General features: G+C 46.2%; 1 protein-coding gene across 2 annotated transcripts in view; it reads left to right on the top strand.

Annotated features, from left to right (window-relative positions):
• The first annotated feature begins 12003 nt into the window (after positions 1-12003).
• ankrd34a (ankyrin repeat domain 34A) overlaps positions 12004-17793 on the top strand; it is an 18922-nt gene continuing 13132 nt past the window's right edge. Inside the window, exon 1 of one of the 2 annotated variants that reach the window (XM_085472573.1) lies at positions 12004-12348. The gene's annotated coding sequence lies outside the window, so the exon portion shown is untranslated. Of the gene's footprint in view, positions 12381-17793 lie in introns of both variants that reach the window. The other variant, XM_085472572.1, reaches the window with a different exon arrangement.

Below are 17793 nucleotides of genomic sequence, written 5' to 3'. Positions count from 1 at the left end.
GGTCTGAGTTTCTTTTTTGTTTTTGCGTTTTTACTTTTAACAGTTTTTATTCATGATCAGGAAAAGCAAAAACACATAACAAAGCAGACAAGAGAAAAAACCCCAAAGGAAATCACATGCATTAAAGTCATATACCTGTGCAAATACGCATATCGGGGAAAAACAGAAAAGAAAACAGAAAGAAGAGAGAAACAAACAAGAAAGAAACAAAAAAAGACTTCCTATTTACCTGAGGACATCTTAAAAGCAGCCACCCCCCCTCAACAAGTTGGGACAGATCATTTGGCAAATAAATAAGCAAAGGGGACCAAACATTGAGAAACAGATCCTCATGTCCTCCTAAAACAGCAGCGGTTCTTTCATGAGGAACAACTTTAAATAATTCCCTGTGCCACAAAGAGGGAGGTTTATCCTTAACCCAGTTAATGAGAATACATTTCCTAGCTTTAGCACCAATAGTTTATCACATAGTTTGCGCTGCAAGTGATTTAATGTTAATTCTTTTGAGGGTAGGCTGAGGAGAAAATATCCGGGGTCCCTTTGGAGCCGATTCTTAAAGATATTACTTAGTTCTTGAGATATGGAGCTCCAAAATCTTTTGATTAATTTGCATTCCCAAAAGTAATAAAAAAAAAGTGCCAGTTTCTTTTTGACATGTACTACAGAAGGGGGAAATATGAGGTGTGATCTTATGCAAGACATTAGCTATAGCTATGAGCTATGTATAGGCAGTGTAGGATTTTGTATTGGGTTTCTCGCAAACGGTTGCAAGTAAAAGTGGATCTACCTATGTTAATACCGATGTTAAAGACTGTGGAATTTTGGAATTTTTAACAAAATTACAAACCTTGAGAAACCCCAAAAAATGGTCTCTAGGAATATTAAAATTTGACTACAGTTGCTCAAAGTTCATCAGTGTGTTGTTTTGAAACAAGTCGCCAATTACCCTTAATTAATTCATTTTTGTGCTGCTCATCGAACATATACTGCGAGACATTCCTGGAACAAATTCTTTGTTTCTCAGTAAAGGAGTCAAGAATGAAGTGCAGTCTTCTCTACCCAATCTTTTACGCATTTCCCTCCAAACCCTTATTGTATTATAAATAATTGGGTTATTATTAATCTCCGTTTGTAATTTTTTTTTGTCACAGACAACTAAGAGGTTCAAGTGCTAATGCAAAGAGGAGTGGGGACGGGGGACAACCTTGCCTCGTGCCGCTCTGCAGTGGAAATGCTGATTGTACACCATTAGTTATGACACAAGCTTTTGGAAGTTTGTAAATAGTTTTAATCCATCCAATAAAACCCTCGCCTAAGCCAAATCTTTTTAATACATTAAATAAGTATGTCCACTCGATTCTGTCAAATGCCTTTTCGGCATCTAAGGATATAACATATTATAATTTGTCTGATTCGAGTATTGTATAATATTTAATTGTCGTCTAATTGTAGATGAGAAACGATTTTGGATAAAGCCTGTTTGATCAGGGTTTATAAGAAGTGGGAGAATGCCCTCAAGCCTCCTTACTAATAGCTTGGATAGTAATTTAGCATCGACATTGATGAGGCTGATCAGCCTGTATGATGAGGTTTAATTTACACTGATGTCACATGTTAGGGGTTTTCTCCTCACACTAGAGTTTTCCTGATGGAGTGTTCATAGAGTTTAGAAGAACACGCTTCAATTTCACAGCACGTCCTGATGCTTCACACAAACCAACAGAAGCACTGAAAGAGACCAAGAGTCATGGGTCTCTTCATTATCCCCAAGAGGCAATCAGCAGGGACCACAAAGACCAGGACAGACCAGAACACCACTGTAAACCAGGAAAGTTGGGGAATGGCTACAATCACAGCATTGTAAGACGGTGATAGACATACCCTTAGGCCCCCTCCTCGATTCAGAGATGGTCTTTCCCTTTTCACGCAAATGGCCTCCTTGACTCTGCCCTCAAACCAGCGTTCCTCCCTGTCCAGGATGTTACATCCTCATCCTTGAAAGAGTGACCACTGGCCTGTAGGTGTAAACAGACTGCAGAGTCCTGGCCTGACGAGGTGGCTCTTCTGTGCTGTAGCCAGAGGTTGTTTGGTTCCCCCGATGTATAAATCCTGCCAATCCTCCTGCACTTAACAGCGTACACTATGTTACTTTGTTTGTGTCGGGGGACCCAATCCTTGGGGTGGACCAATTTTTAGCGCAGCGTTTTAGGGTTTAAAAGCCACAGAGACCTGGTGTTTAGAAAAAATGCGTCTCAGCTGCTCCGATACTCCTGACACGTACGGGATCCCTACAGGTTTTCACTTAGTCAGCGGTTGTGTCATGGTCTGGGTGGGTACCAGTGTTTCTCCCTCCGAGCTGGCATCTCCACCCCTGGGAGGAGCCGCTGTGTTCTGCTTATTGCTCGCACCTGTGGGTAATTAAGCCGGGGACTCATAAGGCCAGCGCACACGACCTCTCTTCGCCAGATTCTCAGCTAACCCTAGTTAGCGCAGGCCACCGCTGTGATTTTGTACACAACTTGCAAACTACCTTATCTCATTCTGTATCTCTCTTTCACAGCCACGCACCAAGTTGCCAGACACGAATCTCCACTCAAGAACACCCATCCTGACATCATCTATAATTGACTGAGACAGGACTCTTCCAGACACTAAACCAAGGCACAATGTACATTTCAATTCCTTTAACTTTAAATATGTTTATATTGTCTATCCTGTAAAATAGTCAGATGTCTATTCATATTAATGTACAGAATTCACCTGCTTGCTGCTACTACTGCACATTAACCCAGTGTATATACTATATATATATATATATATATATATATATATATATATGTTCTTCCTCTACACCCCTCCCCCCCCCAATTTTTGCACATGTCGAGGAGCGTGTCAGGCTACATTTCACTGTATGTTATACTTGTATAACTATGCATGTGACAAATGAAGAACCTTGAACCTTGAACCATCCAGACGCTGGACGTCCTGACAGTCTCATGGGTTTCTCGCCCTATGCACCTGCCTACCTCCATGCCTCAACGCCAGGGATTTTGGATTTCAGACCACTCACCCGGACCACTCACCCCTCCACGCCACTACTGACCATCCGCGGCAAGTAAGCAGTGCGACACAAAGATAAGATAAGATAAGATAAGATAACTCTTTATTGTCATTGCACAGTCATACATAGTACAGTAGTACAATGAAATTGGAAAAACTGTCCTACGTCGGCACTACATATAACACAACACGACACGATATGACACATCACAACGTAACAAACAACACAACACAGTATATTAACTTAGTATAAAAAAGAAGAATAAGAATAAGGATAGATTGCTTACTTAGCTCAGGCTGCATAAACCCCTTAGGTTTAGGTGTTGCATCTAGTACTTGTTAAACTCACATTTCAGTTTCCTGATTGTGTACACTTGTTGAGAAAACAAACGTTGTCACTGAAACTTTCTACGTGCTGTTCTGCGCCCAGCATTTGCATCCTTTCTCTTTCGAGGCGGCCTTGGCCATGACAGTTTGTCCTTCTCTCCTGGATCGGCTGGAGCTTTCTTTAGGAGCCTTCCCAGCTTTGACAAAAGTCCAGCTGGGATAACCACATTTACTCAGGGCCTTCTTGATGTTCTTCTGCCTCCCTGGCCGCTGTGTCTGTGGGGATGGTGTCCGCTCTGTGTTGTAGCGTCCTGATGACGCCCAGTTTATGCTACAGTGGATGATGAGAGTCAAACCTTAAATACTGATCTGTATATGTAGGTTTACGGTACACGTCAGCTTTTAGATGTCCCCCATTACTGATGGAAATCTCAGTCTAAGAAGGCTAACCTGCCACTTTTCATATCCTCCCTGGTGAATTTGATGTGTCGGTCCACCAAGTTAATATGATCCGTGAATTGTGGTACGTCCTGAGTCAGTAATCAATAGTCCTTCATCAATTGGTCTGGGAAGGTTCTCAGTCATCCAGGTCCTCGTAGTCTAAGGAGCTTGGAAAGAAAAGCGTCTGGACTTCTTTGAGTTGCTTGAAGACGTTTCACCTCTCATCCGAGAAGCTTCTTCAGTTCTAAGGTCAAATGGTGGAGAGTCCCAGATTTAAACCCGGTGGGAGTTTCCCCCCAAAGAGGGACGAAGGACCCCCTGATGATCCTCTAATCACATGACCCAAGGTGTGAAACTGGGTGTGGGTCCCAATCAGCCAGGGTTTCGGATGAGTTCATTGTGAAACCTGGCCCACCCTATCATGTGATTTCCTGAGGACAGATGGCCCAGGATGTGAGTGGGCGTTAAGGCGTCTGGGAAGGATCTCAAAACTGGATTATAGATGGCAGAGAGTTGGTGTCGTAAACCCCGCCTCTGTTCAAAGATGGTCGCTCACAGTGGACATAAATGGCTTCTGTGATGGCCATTGGGTTGGCCTTGTGTTTTGCTTTTTCTGTTACCTGTTTCTTGCAGGTAGGTGAAGCTGACCAATTATAGATGCAGCAGACCTGAGAAGGCCAGTCCCAGTGTATATAAAGACACCTAGACTGAACCAGCGGAGTCTCTCGCTTGCTCTGGCTCTGGCTCGCTCTGTCTGGCATCCATCTTGTTCATTTGGAAGTTTCAGTTATGGCTGTTATGTCCTTTAAATTGTGTTTAAGTTGCTTTACCTTATTTTCATTAAATATGTCTTACAGTCTTTAAAAACCTGTGTGTGGTCTCCCTCTTGATTGTCACTTCCTATGAGCCGGGTTGTGACACTTCTTTCACTCCTCTTTCAAACCATCTGTCCTCTCTGTCCAAAATGTGAACATTGGCATCCTCGAAAGAGTGACCTTTGACCTTTAGATGCAGATGGACTGCTGAGTCTTGTCCTGTGGAGGTGGCTCTTCTGTGTTGTGCCATGCGCTTGTGAAGTGGCTGTTTGGTCTCTCTGATGTAGAGGTCTGGGCATTCCTCGCTGCACTGTACAGCATACACCACATTGTTAAGTTTGTGTTTTGGAGTTTTGTCTTTCGGGTGAACCAGTTTCTCTCTGAGCGTGTTGCTGGGTCTGAAATACACTGGGATGTTGTGCTTGGAGAAAACTCTCCTGAGTTTCTCTGATACACCGGCTACATAGGGGATGACAATGTTGTTGCATCTAGGGATGGGTATTGATAAGATTTTCACGATTCGATTCCATTTTCGATTCTGTTTATCGATTCTTTTTAAAAAAGGAGAACACTAAGGTCGATTAGCTCAGAACTTTGTTTTATATCTTCTCTTTGAACAAGATAGAAATTTAGGAGTAACATGGCCTTACAAACCCAGCAGTGAGATCTTAAGAGATCCAGCCTACGGCTCTTCAATGGGGTGTCACAGGGTCCCCGGGAAAAAACATTGTAAATGTAAAATAATAAAATAAATATTCTTCTGTAGCAATAATAAAGTATAACATAAATTATTCTGTAGCAATTACACAACAGTAATGTCCCTGCCTACAATTAAACACATTCACTTACTGAAAATCATCTGCTGTGGCAAACGGGTGCAAACCTTTGACCACAAACTGAGTCACTGCTCGGTGACGTTCGTCTATCCTGCCTGAAAGGAGACGCTACCGGCAGACTGCAGCGAGAACTGCCAGCATCTGAGCCAGACTCTGTCTGTCTCATCATGGTCACTAAATGCACAGTAATGGCAGGTTTGTAATAAGGCAGATCACGCTAACATAATATGTTAGTTGATTATTTACCTGCCGCATTAACGGGAGAGGACGTGCAAACGTTACCGCTGCTGCTGGGTTGAGATTCACGAGTCCGGAGCGGAATTAGAAACACGACATTCATGTAAGGTCATCACGTGTTTTTTGCATATTCGTAGTGTTTCCTCCCTTAAATGAAATCTCTACTTTGCAAGTATTGCAAGTTGCCCTGTTGTCATCCGTTCTCGTAAAGTGTAACCGAGCGTTTGAGCCGCTGTGTTTCCTGCCAGGTAAATGACGCTCTGCAACGTGGTGACGTCATTCGGGGCGACTGGAATCGATAAGGGAATCGTTTGCAAAAATGGCAAACAATTCCAAGGAACTGAAACAGTGGGAACCGGTTCTCAACAAGAACCGGTTTTCCATACCCATCCCTAGTTGCGTCTGTCCTTCTTATCCTCCCTCGCTGGTGTCTGGTCTTCTTTTCTGTGCCTCTTTGCTGACTTTATGAACGCCCAATTAGGATAGCCGCACGTTTTGAGTGCTTCCTTTACATGTGTGTGTTCCTTCTTTTCCCCTTCAGGCTTAGAGGGAACATGTTCTGCCCGGTGGTGTAGGGTCCTGATTACTCCAAGTTTGTGTTCCAGAGGGTGATGGGAGTCAAAGAGGAGGTACTGGTCCGTGTGTGTGGGCTTCCGGTAAACTTCGATGTTGAGGTTGCCGTTCTCTTCAATGTGCACAGCGCAGTCCAGGAAAGGCAAACAGTCGTCCTTTGTGTCTTCCCTGGTGAACTTGATGTTTTTATCCACAGCGTTAATGTGCGCAGTGAAGGAATCCACTTCTTGTGTCTTGATTTTGACCCAGGTGTCGTCCACATATCTGTACCAGTGGCTGGGTACTCTTCCTTTGAAAGAGCCAAGAGCCTTCCTTTCCACTTCCTCCATGTAAAGGTTGGCTACAATAGGTGACACGGGGGAGCCCATGGCACAGCCATGTTTTTGTCTGTAAAAGCCTTCATTGTAGTTAAAATATGTAGTGGTGAGGCAGAGGTCTAACAGTGTGCAGGTCTGATCGGGTGTGACATTGGTCCTGTCCTCCAAGGAGCTGTCTTCTTGTCGTTTTCTGACAGTCTCCACGGCCTCCGTGGTGGGTTTGCAAGTGAAGAGAGAGACTACATCAAAGGACACCATGGTTTCATCTGGATCCAGGGTAAGTTTCTGGACCTTGTCGGTGAAGTCGGTGGAGTTCTTGATGTGATGTGGGGTGTTCCTGGACTGCGCTGTGCACATTGAACAGAACGGCAAACTCAACATTGAAGTTTACCGGAAGCCCACACACACGGACCAGTACCTCCTCTTTGACTCCCATCACCCTCTGGAACACAAACTTGGAGTAATCAGGACCCTACACCACCGGGCAGAACATGTTCCCTCTAAGCCTGAAGGGAAAAAGAAGGAACACACACATGTGTTTTTTTTTCTTTTTTTTTTTGCCTGTCCCGTTTGGCTCTTTTGCATCAGAATTGTTGTCTAAAGGCAAAGAAAGATGCCCAACGGATTTACTTTACCAAACTGACCATCCCAGCCTTGCCGTAATGGTCCATTTGATTCACCTTTTATTGTTTATTTTATTTTCACGTACTGAATACGGGACAGACTTGACTGGGGGAAAGAAGGGGAGAAAGAAAGAGGGAAAGAGAAACAGCTGAGAAGAGGGACGGGGGAGAAGGGCAAAAGACAAAAACCAACAGAACGGGCAGAGAAAAAAAAATGCATATATCAATCACCTGGATCACCTGCTGAGAAAGAAAAAAGAAAGCAAGCAGAAGAGAACAAGAGTAATAGAATAAACAACATCACAATGATATATGGGAATATGACAGTAAATACTAAATGTTAAACATTATTGTGCAGCACATAAGATCAACAGAACACAGTGTGCTTTGAGGTAGGAGCCAAAAAGGGTGTAGTTTGTGGGTGTGATCACCCGTGTGTACACCTGTGAGCATGGACGCGCTTGTTTTTAAAAGGTTCCTTCATGTAATGATCTGCTAGAGGGTGTGGGGGGGGCCACAGCCCCGTCCTCCAGGGCATGAAGCAGGTGTGGAGGAGATCAAAACTCCAGACATCCAGAGGCCCCCAGAACACAAGAGACCAAGGAAGACCAACAGAGGGGCAGCCGCGCCACTGTCCCAGAAAGAGCTGAGGAGAGTCCCAGATGAGGGCTCACTCAGCAGCCACGGAGCAGAAGCCAGGGGGAGTTGCAGTGACGCGCCCGTGAGCTCCGCCGGCAGCCAGCCGTGCCTGAGTGACCGAGCCCCAGGCCGAGAGGCCGGGGGCACCCCACCTCCGAAGTGGCCCGAGCGAGCCCCAGGCTCCAGGCCCCGATAAGCGGCCGCCAAGGAGTGAGCCGGTGTGTACCTGGACGCCCATCCCCGGACACAAAGAACCACCAACGCACCGATGTCTGAGGGAGTCCGCCACTGGCAGGGGAAGTGGTGGTGGGGGGAGATAGGCCTCCAAACCTTGGAGGGCCTGAGATGTCCCCAGAGAGGTGGCGCCTGACACCCAACCTGACATATAGACACAGACATACAGGCACACACAGACACAAACATCCATTCCCACCCTCATGCTCTCATATGCACTCACTCCACACTCAACCAACGTGGAGACAGACATAAAGAGACGTTGTACACACGATCACACTCCCCAAGCGTACTCTACAAACCGGGTCTAGGTGCCCCCGCCCCTGGAGGGGGGAACTGCACCCAGACCCAGGTGGTGTTTCCCTTTTCCCTACGGTGGGGGGAGGCAGACCGCCCCGACTCCGCAGCAGCAGGAAGGCTCCACACTCCAGACCGCAGTCGGACGGCCAACTCCTCCTCCTAGCCCCCCTGCTCCAGCAGGTCACAGAGAACGGGGGTGAGAGAAGACTCCAAACCTCCCTCCACCCGCTCATTGTAGTGTTGATGCATGTGTGTTCTAAAGTGCATTTAAAACCCAGGAGGGCATGGAGCTACCTGCCAGAGAGCAGCAGGTAAGCGCATGGTCCCTCCTGCTAGCCCTCAATGTCTACGTGTATTTAACATTGAGAGGTGGGCAACGATGCCAGGGGTGGGGTGTACACCCTGATGGTACTTTGGACTCCGTGTATCGTGCCCACCCCCAAGATCCTATATGTATGTGTAATGAGAGTGTGAGTAATGTGAATGTCTAAGTTGTGGGATAAAATTGAGGCAGAGGCAGCCAGAAGGGGACAGAGGGGGGGGTAGCCTCCTCTGCACCCTGGTGACATACCCCTACTCCAAGGCCCTGCATGTGTGGGTGGTTGTGGTGGAGCGGGAAGAGGGAGGCAGCTGGAGATGGGGAGGGAAGGAAGGGAGGGGCAAGTGACCCCTCCCTGGGGCCAGCTCCCCCGCTGACCCCAGTAGGTACCCCCATACTCCGCGACCCGCCAGGGAAAGGGGGCCCAGGCCCATCCAGACCGGGCCCAGTGCAGCAGCGCCGCCCGGCCCCACAGAGCCCGGGACAGTCCACCCAACCCCACCACAGAGAAAACTGCACCCACCCCACCATCCACTCATCTTCCAGACTACATAAGACAATAAACACCCAGGCTGAGATCTTCCTCCACCTCTCCTGTATCTCCCCCTCCTGCAGAGGGAGCTCCTGAGGAGAGGAAAGCTCCTGCAAGATGTGACAATCTCCCCCACCAGTTGAAGAGCCCCCCAGGTGGCTCGACGCACCGGCGGCACCCTGCTCCAGGGCTGGGCCCCCATGCACCCACCCGCCCACAACCCCGGCAACACACCAACCAGGACCCAAGCCCCCGAGGCCCGGTCCGGGTCCCAGCCCAGAGACGGAGCGCCCCCAGAACCTCACGCCCATCCCGGACCCACCCAGGGGCAGCCAGGCTACCAGGTCAGTAACCCACGTCCGTCAGCACAGACCCTCCCCTAGCCCCGCTGCACGCAGCCGCGAGGAAACAGTCACCGGAGAGCCAACAGAGCCCCTAACCGGACATGACCGCTACCCCGGAACACACACATGTAAAGGAAGCACTCAAAACGTGCGGCTATCCTAAATGGGCGTTCTTAAAGTCAGCAAAGAGGCACAGAAAAGAAGACCAGACACCAGCGAGGGAGGAAAAGAAGGACAGACGCAACAACATTGTCATCCCCTATGTAGCCGGTGTATCAGAGAAACTCAGGAGAGTTTTCTCCAAGCATGACATCCCGGTGCATTTCAGACCCAGCAACACGCTCAGAGAGAAACTGGTTCACCCGAAAGACAAAACGCCAAAACACAGACTTAACTCATTCACTGCCAGCCATTGGCAGTGAATGAGTTAAACCCATTGACTCATTCACTGCAATTGACGGCTATAGACGTCAATGGCAGTGAATGAGTTAACAATGTGGTGTATGCTGTACAGTGCAGCGAGGAATGCTCAGACCTCTACATTGGAAAGACCAAACAGCCACTTCACAAGTGCATGGCACAACACAGAAGAGCCACCTCCACAGGACAAGACTCAGCAGTCCATCTGCATCTTAAGGATAAAGGACACTCTTTGAGGATGCCAATGTTCACATTTTGGACAGAGAGGACAGATGGTTTGAAAGAGGAGTGAAAGAAGCATCTATGTCCACTGTGAGCGACCATCTTTGAACAGAGGCGGGGTTTACGACACCAACTCTCTGCCATCTATAATCCAGTTTTGAGATCCTCCCCAGACGCCTTAACGCCCACTCACATCCTGGACCATCTGACCTCAGGAAATCACATGATAGAGTGGGGCCAGGTTTCACAATGAACTCACCCAAAACCCTGGCTGATTGGGACCCACACCCAGTTTCACACCTTGGCTCAGATGATTAGAGGATCATCAGGGGGTCCTTTTGTCCCTCTGTGGGGGGAAACTCCCACTAGGTTTATATCTGGGACTCTCCACCATTTGACCTTAGAACTGAAGAAGCTTCTCGGATGAGAGGTGAAACGTCTTCAAGCTACTCAAAGAAGTCCAGACGCTTTTCTTTCCAAGCTCCTTAGGCCTTCATCAATTGGCTTTGTTCAATGGTCATAACAATTCGCATATTAATGATCAAGGAACTGAGCTCCCACGCCATTGTTCATTCAGTGGTGCTGGTTTCAGTCATTGTGCAAATGTCCTGTTTATATGGTTGGGGAAACCTGCAGTCAGCTGAGACTGAAGAAGTCACCTGGATGAGTGACAAAACATTTCTCCCACTGAAAACGTCCAGATGAACAGAATCAACCTTTTGGGATTTCCTTACCTGGATGATTGAGCATGCATCAAGACACTGCACAGATTCATTTTCTAACATGCCTTTATTTGATTATTCATTCCCCAAATGCCATATATTTACTCGAGGACTTAAACTGAGCAGCACCTGTCATTATAAACAGGTGAAGCTTGGCTGATGCCGTGATGTCAGTGGAGATGGGAAAATTCTCACAGTGATCATGGATTTGGATAGCTCTGTCGTAACCAAGATGCTGTGATGGACCTGGAGGAAACATTTGACACCCTGCAACAGAACTGGTCTGTGACAAACCTGCAACGTTCAGCTGCTCACACCGGAGCAGACACCTGTCCCACAGGCTGATGCGAGTTTGAACATTTGCCCAAAATGCACTTTGTAAAGTTTCCTTCAGCAAATGATCAGAAACAGATCAAACATCAGGTACCCGTCTCTGCTCCTCTGTGTCACTGAGATTCTATGCTAAGACACTTCAGGGTCGTGGAGGGGTGGAGCCTATTCCAGCTGTCATAGGCTGAAAGGTGGAGTACAACTGGACAGGTGGCCAATCTGACACAACGAGATAAACCAACATTCATGGCAATGGCAGGTTTATTATCACCAGTTAACCGGATGAGGAACCTGGAGAACCCTCAAAGAGACAGGAGAACACCCCTGTTTCAGCATCCCTGTGAGGATGAGGATGATGAAGGTTTCTGAATTTGGTGAGGTGAGGAGGTTCCAGCATGTTCAGCAAAAACACATCAGCTGATTCGTTAAAATGCTAGCATTAAACACACGCCGTGTGTGTGTGTGTGTGTGTGTGTGTGTGTCACCGTGGGAACACTTCTGCAGGAATTCAGGACATCAGTTACCATAGAAACTGTTTCCATAATAGCACCACTGTGTGCGTGTGCGTGTGTGTGCGCGCGCGAGCGCTGCAGTATTTTATTTTTATCTTCAGGTAATAAAAAAATAAAAAATGATGATAATAATGAAGATGATGATGAGATGAAGAGTCTCTGACCTGCTTTCTTACAGTTACAAACATCCCATAATAATCGCTGGTCTGCGCTGAAATGTTTTTTTTAGCAGCAAAACTCTCCCTCGTGCGAACAGGAAGTGTACGGTTGCCATGGAAACGCCGTGGCCATCTAACAGGTGATTTCTATTAAAATGAAGCAGCGGAACTAAAGACAGAGCTTCAGTCTGATCAGGTTATTGATCAGGGAGAAATGTTTAAAATGTCCGGTTGTGCCGTTAACCATCGGTGGGGGTGGGGGGGTGAATCCGTTGTAAGCCGCTGAGACTGAGGAGGAAGAGGAGGAGGAAGACGCGCAGGAGGAGGAGGAGCGCTCCGTCAGTCCGTCGGTAAACAGCAGCGGTCGGTGACGGACTCAAACGGTCGGTGAGTCGATAAAGAGGCTTCTTTATGCCGGGGTAAGAACACCAAACACACCTTCATCAGTTCCATCATTGCAGCTCTGCTCCATCTTCATCATCGTTATCGCCACCAGCATCGCCGCTCCCGGGACCGGTACCACGCGCGTGCATGTGTGGGTCCGTTTGATCGCTGTGATGCCTCGAGATGTTTGAGGATGATGATGATGAAGCTATAGAAACATCGTTTATCTTCATCTTGGTGCACGCGCGTTGCGATGGGACACGCGCGTGCACGTGTCTCATGCGTGTGTAAATATAGATCCGCGTGCGTCACAGCAGCGCAGTGACGTAGAAACCGAGAGATCCGCATTCCTCCACAGCTCACCTTCATCATCATCATCATCGTTGTCGTCATGAGTCGGAGGTTCCACCTGTGTGCCAGGTGACCGTGGGGACACGTGACGTAATCAGTAATCTATCTAATCTATCAGTGATCAGGGATCGATCTCTAATAGTGTCCTGTAGTACTACATGGTATGCTGCAGTAGAAACACTACCTCACACACAGAGACACACACACACACACATACTTGTTTTCATATGTTAGTGAGGACATAATTGACGTAATACTTTCCCTAGCTGCCTGTAACCCTGACACGAAAACCCCGTTTTGAACCTCAGAAATGTCTTCAAACGTTGTCTCCATAAGTGACTGATGGTTCCCACAAGTATAGTAGCATGCCAATTTTTGGTCCCCATAAGGATATGTAAACATTGTAAAAATGCACACACACAGACACACACAAATAACAGCCCGTTTTTGTGTTTTATTTCCTTCAGACTCAGCTTGTCATCTCAATATTTTTTGCCTTATTGCTTCATGAAACAGTTACATGTAACTGCTGCACACACGTTGGTCTATCCGACCTTCATCAGGTCGCAGGCATATATGCAGTACACATACTGTCACTTGGTGTTCGTTCTCTCTGCAGTAGAGTATCACTTCCTGTTCCTGTTCCAACACAGTGGTGTTTTTCCGTAGTATATCTGTGTAGCAATTTAATACAAAACTTATAGTAACTTCTTATTTCGTAGTGTAATCTTCATGTGCGTCCTCTGAAACACACTCTTGGTGTATTTACTCATTAATTTATATTCAGTGTTGGGAAGGTTACTTTTAAAATGTATTCCACTACAGAGTACAAAATGTATTTTGTAACTTATTCCGTTACGTTACTCAATGACAGTAGTGTATTCTGAATACTTTGGATTACTTAATATATTATCATGCTTTTTACAACTACATGAATGTCCTATTGCTGTGTGATTTATTACTATTACTGAAGGTTACCCTCCACACCAACCAGATGTTTAAATCTTAATATAAATGAGTAACAGTAGGTGGACATTAGGTAAGGCTGCACTTTTTGCAGCGATCTCGTGCAGAAAACTATTCGGCGCGTATATAAAACAGGTCCGCGGCTCCGAACCGTAGTAAAGGGACCTCTGACTAATACGTCGGGTTCATGTCGGGCTCGTAGCTGAAAACTAGCTTTACTTTTGTCTGGGTCAACTTTGCTAGCGAGATATACAGAGGGTGCATAGCTGAACATATGAAACAGGAAAAGACCGCTGTGTAATCCCTTTATTTCAACAAAGTAACTGTATTCTGAATACCACCTTTTTAAACGGTAACTGTAATGGAATACAATTACCGTATTTCCCGGACTACAAAGCGCACCTGAATATTAGCCGCACAAGCTAAAATCAGGGGAAAATCCTGTTTTGTACATACATTAGCCGCACCTGACCAAAAGCCGCAGGTATTTCAATGTTGACTTATCATATGTAAGAGAATATGCACAAAGGGAATTGTCAGGAAAGAGATGGCTGTTTGGAGACACACCCCTTTTATTAATATTTTGAAAAACAAGTTATGGGTACATATTTGCACATGTAGTACATAACAATAACCTACAGCACACCAGAAAAATAGATTCGGACTACCTTTTAGGCTCAGGTGCAGTGACACGGCTTTAACAAGAAGAAAAGTCAGTCATTCACCACCATCTTTCTCTTCTTCCTGCGCACTAAAAACACCAAAGTCCTCTCCTCCAGTGTCGGAAACGAACAGGCTCAGGATGGCTTCGTCATCCACTCTCAGCTTCTCTCCTTCGTTGTCACTTTCAAAACAAAAGAAATCCTCGTTGTCAGAGTCGAACACCCTCAGAAGGGCCGTGGCGGTGTCCTCCTCTCCATCATGCAGCAGTCCAGCCCTTCGAAATCCGTTGGTGATCGTGGATGTTTTCACACTTTTCCACGCTGTCAGAATCCACCGGTGGAGTTGAGCATAACTTGCTTTTCGCAAGTTTATCGCCGCTGGTCATCCACGACTCCCGCTGAACGCGTAGCGCTACTTTGAAGTTTGTTTTTCGCGCTACTTGTATGGCACTATGTTGCCTGGCGGATGGACATGTGACCAACATACCACTCTTGAACCCCGATCCTTCCGCCAGGCAACGTAGTGCCGTACAACAGCGGAACAAACAAAACAAATCGTCTTACGATATCACAAAAATCATGGACAATCCATAGAAAAGCCGCACCTGACTAAAAGCCGCAGGGTTCAAAGCTCGTGCAAAAAGTAGCGGCTTATAGCCCGACAATTACGGTACTCATATTTGTATTTTAAATGCGGAACAGTGTTACATGTATTCCATTACTCCCCAACACTGTTTATATTCACTTACGGTTGCTTTAGGGTTTCACTAGCTTAGCTTAGCTCGTAGCCAACTCGTTAGCAGCATGGCCTCTTCACCTGTCCCTCCTGCACTTTCCTGCTCATTGTGTCAGATGTTTAGTTACTCCTTGGCCTCCTTTAGCAGTAATGATACTTGTAATAAATGTAGCCTATTTACAGCTCTGGAGGCCAGGATTACTGAAATGGAGACTCGGCTTAGAACCCTTGAAAAATCTGTAGCTAGCAAGGCCCCTGTAGCCGGTGCAGCCGAAGATAGCGTAGGCCCCACTAGCTGTCCCCTGGGAGACTGCCCCGGGCAGCCGGGGAAACAGGACGGCTGAGTGACGGTGAGGAGTAAGCATAGTCTTAAATAAATAAATAATTTTTTATTTATATAGCACCTTTCGAGATAGAATCACAAAGTGCTGCACATAAGATTACAAGTCATAAAAAGAGAAAATAAAACAGGCAAAAAATTAACCAAAAGTAGTTTTAAAAAGGTGAGTTTTGAGTTGTTTTTTAAAAACAGCTGCTGAGTCCACAGTTCTTAATGTTGGGGGAGAGAGTTCCACAGTCTCGGGGCCACAGCGGCAAAAGCTCTGTCACCCTTAGTCCTCCTCTTAGTGTTTTTAAAGCAAGTAAGCCCTGATCAGATGACCTCAAAGACCTGCTAGGGACATAGGGCTGTAGCAGATCAAAGATGTAGGCTGGTGCCAGTCCGTGCACAGCTCTGTAGGTCAAGACCAGGATCTTAAAATTGACTCTAAATTTAACAGGAAGCCAGTGTAACTGAGATAACAACGGTGTCACATGTGAGTACTTGGAGGATTTTGTCAAAAGCCTAGCTGCAGTGTTTTGCACAACCTGCAGACGATCCAGAGAACCTTTGCTTAGACACATAAACAGTGGATTACAATAATCCAAGCGTGACGAAATAAATGCATGTATAGCAATCTCCAGTTCAGAGCGAGATAAAACCGGGCTTAGCTTAGCCACATTTCTTAAACGATAAAAACAAGACCGAACCAGAGATTTCACATGCCCATCCAATGTGAGACTCGAGTCAAATTCCTGATAGAGGATTTAACACAGAGTGAGAGAGGACCGAGGGCTTTCACTATCTGCGATAGAAACCTATCAGGGGCGCATACGAGGACTTCGGTTTTCACCTCGTTGAGTTGGAGAAAATTTGCAGCCATCCAACGTTTGATCGAATCTAAGCAATCATTCAGATGCTAAAGCTTAGATAAATCCTCGGGCATAAAAGAAACGTACAACTGAATGTCATCAGCGTAACAGTGATAAGAAATGTCCTCAAAAGAGCCCATTATATTCTGGAGGGGGAGAAGATGTATTAAAAACAATAAAGCCCCCAAAACTGACCCCTGAGGGACACCATAAGTAAGGGAGGTAGAGGATGACCTAAAATCGGAGACTACCACAGAAAAGGATCGGTGATGGAGATAAGAGGAGAACCACTCTAATGCAGTTCCAGATACACCAACCCAATTTTTCAGCCTTTCAATGAGGATGTGATGGTCAACTGTGTCGAAAGCCGATGTGAGGTCCAACACGAGTAGAACAGAGCATTTTCCTGCATCATTATTCATCAAGATATCGCTTGAGACCCTAAGAAGAGCTGTCTCCGTGGAGTGAAATCGACGAAAACCGGACTGAAACTTATCGTAAATTCCATGTTTATCTAGAGCTGCCATAAGTTGCTTAGCCACAACCTTTTCTAGAAGCTTAGCGATTAACGGTAACTTAGAGATAGGTCTGTAGCTGCTCCAAAGAGAGGGGTCTAGCTGAGGTTTTTTTTTAAAGTGGGAGAATTGCAGCGTTTTTTAAAATAAACCGGAACTATACCAGACGCCAGTGAAGAGTTGATTAAAGTGAGCACACATGGGCCAATAAACTGGAAGACATTTTGAAAAATGATGCAGGTACAATGTCAAGTGAACAGGAGGATGCTTTCACTGAATTCACTAATTTTACCAGCTCAGATAGTGAAACAGGAGAGAAAGTATCCAAGATAATGGGCCGAGATGGGGTAGAGATTGAGATAACAGGTGCTGAGCTCTTAAACAGAAGCCCCAGGTACACCACCAACCTGTTCATGTGTCTAACCGTTTTTCCCCACTCGGCGACACACCCGCCGGTGGTCAAACTCTGGTAATTGGTGATTCTGTTCTCAGACATGTGAAGCTAGAGACACCAGCAACCATAGTCAATTGTCTTCCAGGGGCCAGAGCAGGCGACATTGAAGGAAATTTAAAACTGCTGGCTAAGGGTAAACATAGTAGTTAAACTGTTACTTGAAAAACCATCTCTAGGCCCAGCAGTTTTAGCTAATTATAGGCCAATCTCCAACTTTCCTTTCATATCAAACATTCTTGAAAGAGTAGTTGCTAACAGATCATCTGCAGAGGAATGGTTTATTTGAAGAGTTTCAGTCAGGTTTCAGAGCTCATCACAGCACAGACACAGCTTTACTGCAGGTACTGTGCTGCAGTGGTTTGTATCATATCTATCTAATAGACTCCAGTTTGTGCATGTAAATGGAGAGTCCTCTTCACACACTGAGGTTAATTATGGAGTTCCACAGGGTTCAGTGCTAGGACCAATTCTGTTTACATTATACATGCTTCCCTTAGGCAGTATCATTAGAAGACATAGCATACATTTACACTGCTATGCAGATGACACCCAGCTCTATCTGTCCATGAAGCC

The sequence above is a fragment of the Copadichromis virginalis genome, linkage group LG11 (assembly GCF_057382275.1).
Source record: "Copadichromis virginalis isolate Kocher_CV1m ecotype Utaka linkage group LG11, C_Virginalis_male_GT1.1, whole genome shotgun sequence".
In the NCBI taxonomy this organism is placed as follows: domain Eukaryota; kingdom Metazoa; phylum Chordata; class Actinopteri; order Cichliformes; family Cichlidae; genus Copadichromis; species Copadichromis virginalis.
The sequence above is the reverse complement of the archived record's forward strand: the minus strand, read 5'-3'. Positions and strand labels throughout refer to the sequence as shown.